General features: G+C 45.3%; 2 non-coding genes across 2 annotated transcripts; both read right to left on the bottom strand.

Moving 5' to 3' along the window:
* Nucleotides 1-5931: 5931 nt before the first annotated feature.
* On the bottom strand, nt 5932-6004 carry TRNAF-GAA (transfer RNA phenylalanine (anticodon GAA)). The gene has a single exon. It is a non-coding gene; the product is annotated as a tRNA-Phe (tRNA).
* Nucleotides 6005-6667: 663 nt separating this feature from the next.
* Nucleotides 6668-6740, bottom strand: TRNAF-GAA (transfer RNA phenylalanine (anticodon GAA)). The gene has a single exon. It is a non-coding gene; the product is annotated as a tRNA-Phe (tRNA).
* Nucleotides 6741-7297: the final 557 nt, after the last annotated feature.

Below are 7297 nucleotides of genomic sequence, written 5' to 3'. Positions count from 1 at the left end.
ATGGATATATAGTCACCATTTTGCAGGGCTAGCCACCATTTTGTGTGGGAGCACACGGTGGCAGCCCTGCATAGGAGTTTGGGGAAATCTTTTTCAGCCCCTCACCCCTAAAAGAATGGTATTTGAAGAGGGTAGTGATGGCAAGGCTGTGTTGTAGGAGCAGGTGCGTCGGACAAGGATGTATGGTTGTCTCTTGGAGCAGGAAAAGTGGGGCGGATGCCTAGAAGGTTGGAGGGGCCTTTACAGAAGCTCAGTGGAGTTTACAGAGGGGAACCAGGCCTTAAGAGAGGAGGCAACGAATTAGAAACAGAACGAGGGCAGGGGTTAGGGTTATTTACACAGGAAGTTAGCACTTACAAATAGGCACGAGTTAAAAGTTAAGGAGGGAAGTTCAAGTGTTATGAATAACAGAGGGTAGTTGGACATTGGGTAGTTTGCAAGGTTAAAGGGGAGGGTGTTGTTTTAGGGATAGGTGTTAGGCAGATGTTGTTTGTATACATAGTTAGGTACATAGTTTTGTAAGGCAGGATGCCAAGGGCTGAATTGTGATACACACCTGTTCCAATAAAGCAGCATTTTGCGCACACAAGATGGATAGTGGTCTGTCTGGGCTAATTTCACCCAACTGAGAAGAGTCGTTGATGTGGCTGATAGAAGCTGTTTAGCATTAGCAGGGGTTACTTGCTGATTGAGAGTGGTTCTAAAGGAAGGAATAGTGAATAGGTAAAGAACATAAAACGGTGATATTAAAAGCAAATGTAAATAAATGGACAGGGTAGAAATGATTAAAAGGAGTGTTCTCTGATTGGGAATCAAACCCAGGCCACACAGGTGAGAGCACCAAATCCTGACCACTAGACCACCAGGGACATTTGAATGACCAGGTCCACATGTTATCATTCATGCCTGCTCACAAGGCTATACACAACCAAGTGTCACCCCCACTGCCTCTCACTCTGGACACCAGACACGCACACTAATTTGTCAACTGTTCAAATGTACTTTACAACTACACTGCACAGACAGAGGCCCTTCAAAGCAGCTCAAAGGACGCTCTGTTGCCAAACATGGGAAAGGGGCCTGTATGTGGATGCAAGTTGCCCCATTATTGCTGACCAGGGCCGGCTTTAGGGCGGTGTAGCTGCAGGTGGTGCTGACCTGGATTGAGGGGGGCTGAACTCAGGGGGCGCTGTGTTTAGCAATAAATTACTAAACTTGCGATTTAAAAGCACCTGCTGAAAAGTTCCTTGTGCATCCAGCCTTCAGGAAACCATTAAAATGTGAAGATACCTCTTGTGATTAATGTTCCTGCTAGGGAGAGAGAGTGGAGTTTTGTCTAGCGGCAGCTTATACTCGCCATAAAGTAGTGCAGAGGGTTAAAACACCTTCTGCAAAGAACAGAACTATATTTTATGCGGATAACTGAGTGGATTAATAAACCCAGCTTTTACAAGCGCTTTTAAACAAATGAATGTACGTGAAAGGGGTGCTATGGAAAGATGAGGGGCATAGTTGCCAGGTGGTAGTGAGTGAATCCGAGGAGCTGGTCATGGGGAGAAGGGGTGCCAAAAAAGACTGTCGCACAGGGTGCCACCAGCGCTAAAGCCGGCCCTGTTGCTGACTGCACCCCAAACATGACACCTACTCCTGGATGATCCAGGACCGACGAGGAGACCCCCCCTGCACTTTCGCCCCATGTGGAGGGCCACATCCTCCCACTCTCATAGGAAAAAAGGGGTGAGGGCGGGCATCCAATCATGACCCTTGCTCCCTCAATGAAGAGGGGGCAGGAAGAGCACAGAGGGAGCAGTGGACCCTTGTAGCAGGTCTCCCAGGGCCTCAGTCCCTATTAGGGTGTCTCGTGCCACTGACATAAGGACAGCTAGACGTCTTATACTTACCTAAAAAAAAAATATCTCCAGAGAAGGACGTAGGTGTCTTTGAAGAGTCAACAGTGCTCTTTAGATTACTGAGTTTTTCCCCATCAATTAATTTACCCAAACTTTTTCCTGTCAATAGAAGACCTACAGTATGGTAGGCAGGCATTACAATTTTGTGAAATGTAACATTTTGATGATAGCTGTTGGTGGTAAAGGTGGGTCAGTGTTTTTTTCCGCAGGGGTTACGAGTGGGAGGGCATTTCGGTAACTACCTGCAGGGCGAGACTGGGAATCCAAAGCAGCCCTGGCAAAGTTTGTCAGACCAACCCCCACAAGGAACATAGCGAGCGAGCCTGACCACTACAATGGGGTTTGGAGGCTTCTCTCCACCAAAAAAAGTTGGGAACAAACTGTGCTTTCTACAACACACTTTTTATTATATTTTCAGTTATATTAATAATTAACACATAGTAAATCATGACCTTACAGTGTACCAGGATACAGCAATCTTTAACAGGGTTGTCTCTCATGTCTGCATAGCCTCTCTCTCACATGTATTTTATTTGTTTTATTGCGCCTCTTACCACTGTAGGGCGTTGGAGCACTATACATCACACATGCAGAGGCAATGAGTGTTACTTGTTTGTGTAAATTAGTGCAAAGAAAAGGTTACATAAGTCAACGGGGGCTACAAGGTGTAGGATTCACATGGCATCCACATTGGTAGGCACTTAAAAAAAAAAAATATTGCTTGATCTGGGGAAGCATAAACCCAACCTCTTTTTTTAGCTAAATTAGGATAATCAAAGAGTTGGTGGGGGGGGGGGGCATAACTTTCTAACTACCTCTTTGATGGCAGTTCATAGGTCACTGTACTAGATTGTGATTGTAACTTATGAACTGCACAGTAACACAAGGATCTCTGTGACAAAAGCAATAACCCACTGAACTATGCACATGAAATAATGTTCAGTAATCTGCATAGCACACGTTCTTTTAGCAGGTATATTAACCTTCGGCGCTACAGCAGGCATTAGAGTCAAAACTGCCGTTAGACAAAACCCCGATCTCTCTCCAGCAGGTACATTATTCATCAGAGGTATAATGGCACTTTCATTATTGCCTGAAAACTGCTGGGTACACAAGGAATTCTGCAGCACCTTTAACACTGCTGCACTACTACAAAACAGCGCCCCGGAGAAAAGCCGGATGCCCGGTATAGTCAGTCTGGCCTCGATTACCATTTCAGTAGGACAAACTGGTTGAAATATAATAGGGCAAAGTGTATGTTCTCTACCGTACCATGTGGATTTTGCCCGGAAACTCGTTAACATATGCCATATTTCACACCCAGTAAATAAACTACCCCAAGGTTTATTTATTTATCTGGTGCAATAGCAGCTGGATGCTGGGAAAGTCAGATTTAGGGCATATGTAGGGAGCAACGTGGAGCGATGCAGAGGTGGGGTCCTGGGTAACACAGGCCAGTTGGATGATGCTCTGAGCGGGCAGGAAAGCGAGGTTGGTAGTGACCCGAGCTTCTCGACACCAAGGCCAAAACACCTCAGACATATTACCGCACAGTACTGCAGACAGCGAATAAAAGCGTAAAGAAATAATGGGGACCAAGTGCTGCCAAAGCATCTAGGGCCTGGGGGTCCGCAGAAGGGCTCGAGAGAAGCGCACAAAACCAGAACAATCAAGCCTCAGATGCATCTTTGTAAGGGTTCTGTGTCCCACCCACAGGCAGGAAGGTCTCAAACTGGGAGGGCCAGACAATCTGTTCTCATCAAAGCCACTGAACCACAATCAAGTGAGGAGCTGAGGAACAAAGGGGGGCCCTTCTGGATTTAATTTTAAACCCCAGAGCCCTCCCTTACAATGTTTAGCGCCACCGCTTCGAAATAATAAAAACACACTACTAGTCTCTGGGGTAGAAACCCCCTGTAGTGTTTTAGTCCATCAAAACAATTATAATTTTGTGCATCAAAATTGTGCATGAGTGGATTACATTCTAGCCGTATATGCGGATTTAGAGAGATGCAGTCACACCATATTCTACAATGAATTTGTTAAATGTGGGTTACGTCGTTAAGAGGCCGGTTGAAAATGAATAGAAATACAGGGAGTGCAGAATTATTAGGCAAATGAGTATTTTGACCACATCATCCTCTTTATGCATGTTGTCTTACTCCAAGCTGTATAGGCTCGAAAGCCTACTACCAATTAAGCATATTAGGTGATGTGCATCTCTGTAATGAGAAGGGGTGTGGTCTAATGACATCAACACCCTATATCAGGTGTGCATAATTATTAGGCAACTTCCTTTCCTTTGGCAAAATGGGTCAAAAGAAGGACTTGACAGGCTCAGAAAAGTCAAAAATAGTGAGATATCTTGCAGAGGGATGCAGCACTCTTAAAATTGCAAAGCTTCTGAAGCGTGATCATCGAACAATCAAGCGTTTCTTTCAAAATAGTCAACAGGGTCGCAAGAAGCGTGTGGAAAAACCAAGGCGCAAAATAACTGCCCATGAACTGAGAAAAGTCAAGCGTGCAGCTGCCACGATGCCACTTGCCACCAGTTTGGCCATATTTCAGAGCTGCAACATCACTGGAGTGCCCAAAAGCACAAGGTGTGCAATACTCAGAGACATGGCCAAGGTAAGAAAGGCTGAAAGACGACCACCACTGAACAAGACACACAAGCTGAAACGTCAAGACTGGGCCAAGAAATATCTCAAGACTGATTTTTCTAAGGTTTTATGTACTGATGAAATGAGAGTGAGTCTTGATGGGCCAGATGGATGGGCCCGTGGCTGGATTGGTAAAGGGCAGAGAGCTCCAGTCCGACTCAGACGCCAGCAAGGTGGAGGTGGAGTACTGGTTTGGGCTGGTATCATCAAAGATGAGCTTGTGGGGCCTTTTCGGGTTGAGGATGGAGTCAAGCTCAACTCCCAGTCCTACTGCCAGTTCCTGGAAGACACCTTCTTCAAGCAGTGGTACAGGAAGAAGTCTGCATCCTTCAAGAAAAACATGATTTTCATGCAGGACTATGCTCCATCACACGCGTCCAAGTACTCCACAGCGTGGCTGGCAAGAAAGGGTATAAAAGAAGGAAATCTAATGACATGGCCTCCTTGTTCACCTGATCTGAACCCCATTGAGAACCTGTGGTCCATCATCAAATGTGAGATTTACAAGGAGGGAAAACAGTACACCTCTCTGAACAGTGTCTGGGAGGCTGTGGTTGCTGCTGCACGCAATGTTGATGGTGAACAGATCAAAACACTGACAGAATCCATGGATGGCAGGCTTTTGAGTGTCCTTGCAAAGAAAGGTGGCTATATTGGTCACTGATTTGTTTTTGTTTTGTTTTTGAGTGTCAGAAATGTATATTTGTGAATGTTGAGATGTTATATTGGTTTCACTGGTAATGAAAAATAATTGAAATGGGTATATATTTGTTTTTTGTTAAGTTGCCTAATAATTATGCACAGTAATAGTCACCTGCACACACAGATATCCCCCTAACATAGCTAAAACTAAAAACAAACTAAAAACTACTTCCAAAAATATTCAGCTTTGATATTAATTAGTTTTTTGGGTTCATTGAGAACATGGTTGTTGTTCAATAATAAACGTAATCCTCAAAAATACGACTTGCCTAATAATTCTGCACTCCCTGTAAGTGCTAAACGTGTTAACTTGTGTCCCTTTTATATGCACAACCGCTAAATGCATCCAGGTATAACCCAAGATTTAGATCTACTGTACGGGCATTGAAGAGCTCGGGCGAACCTCTAAATAATTAGAAAAAAAACTCGATTAGATATTATTAGAAAACATGGGCACGGCAATAGTGATACGAGGATGGTCCCAAAACCAAGAAGAAAAATATGAAATAAAGCAATAAAACCGACTTGGAATATTCTATTAAGTTAATATCACCTAATTATCTCCATTTATATTGCAAGTATGAGAAGCCATTAAAAACTAGCCTACTGATATGTTTTACATACACTTGAAGAAATAGGATATGAAGCAAAAACTTTGCCGAAACCCGGGATCGAACCAGGGACCTTTAGATCTTCAGTCTAACGCTCTCCCAACTGAGCTATTTCGGCTGATGACACAAGAGCTGTCATGTGTGTGTTTCCTAGACGTGATGGATAAAGCGGTACTGAACCACATGTTAACACGGAAAGAGGCAATGCGGTTTAAGGGGACTTAAACAATGTGCATAGCAAGGAATCACTGAATAAATAAACATTTATTTCTGTAGTGCACACAGACCACTTCCACTAACGCCTCCGCAAGATTGCAGCCAACATCCTCAAAAAATTGCCTGATTTGTGTATTTTTTTTTTGGGGGGGGGGAGGGCGGTCATACAGCCGAATATAATGGTGCATGCGGTTTATAAAATCTTTTGCAGAGACAGAAACCCCTTGATACATATTCACGCATATTACACCCCGGGGAGGAGGGGGGCAGGCACACACGCAGCTCTCAAACACTTCTCAGGGGTCAGGAGTCTGTGGGGGTGTCCTGCCCCCAATTTTTGCATTAACGTTTCAACTTTTCAGCTGCAAACTCTCCCAAGTCCTCGATGCATAGCCTGAGAATCTACAACACTGAGAGCAAGTGCACGTGCAGTGTTCACGACGTAATGCAATCTCGCAGCATTAGAAAACTATAATGGAGGACGGACGAATGGAGCACAGAACAATGACAAAAATCAGAGGCTTGTGTCAACTGTAGATCAGAAGAGTTGGAAATAAAAAAGCTCTGCCGAAACCCGGGATCGAACCAGGGACCTTTAGATCTTCAGTCTAACGCTCTCCCAACTGAGCTATTTCGGCGGTTGCACACTGACTGTGACAGGCGCGTGTTACCCAGCGTGGTGACGTGCGCGAGAACACATGCCAACAGTATTATTTATTTAAATTATAACTGTCACCGAGGTACGTCATGCGGGATTAAACCCCCCACAACAGGGTAGGAGAACGTCTGAGCCGAGGGCTGGCAACAACGTGGGCGAGAAGGCGAGTCAAGCGACCCCTCCCCGCCCCTACGGCCTCGCTCCCTCAGGGGCGCTGGAGGGCCAGACCGCTGCGGAAGCCCGATCCCGGGGGGGTGGCGGGCAAGGAGCGGAGACCGCTAAGGCGAGAGGGAAATATGCTAAAAAAAGAGGGGGTTCCCGCATTCAATAACCAAGACACACCGGTAAACGCTAGACGTTTCAATGCGGCGGCACGCGCTTTCTGCTTTATTTATTAACTCACATACGTCATTTGGGCCGAACCACCAGATAGGTGGGGAAAACAAATGGTATCTCCGGGAACCAAGAGTCGTTGCGCATGCTCAGTAGTATAAAGCTCCCAGGCTACAGAAAAGCGCAGGTCTAAGTAAAGTAATA

Source organism: Pleurodeles waltl, chromosome 4_2, assembly GCF_031143425.1.
Source record: "Pleurodeles waltl isolate 20211129_DDA chromosome 4_2, aPleWal1.hap1.20221129, whole genome shotgun sequence".
NCBI classification, from domain to species: Eukaryota; Metazoa; Chordata; class Amphibia; order Caudata; family Salamandridae; genus Pleurodeles; species Pleurodeles waltl.
Note: the sequence above shows the minus strand (reverse complement) of the source record. Positions and strands in the feature narration are given on the sequence as shown.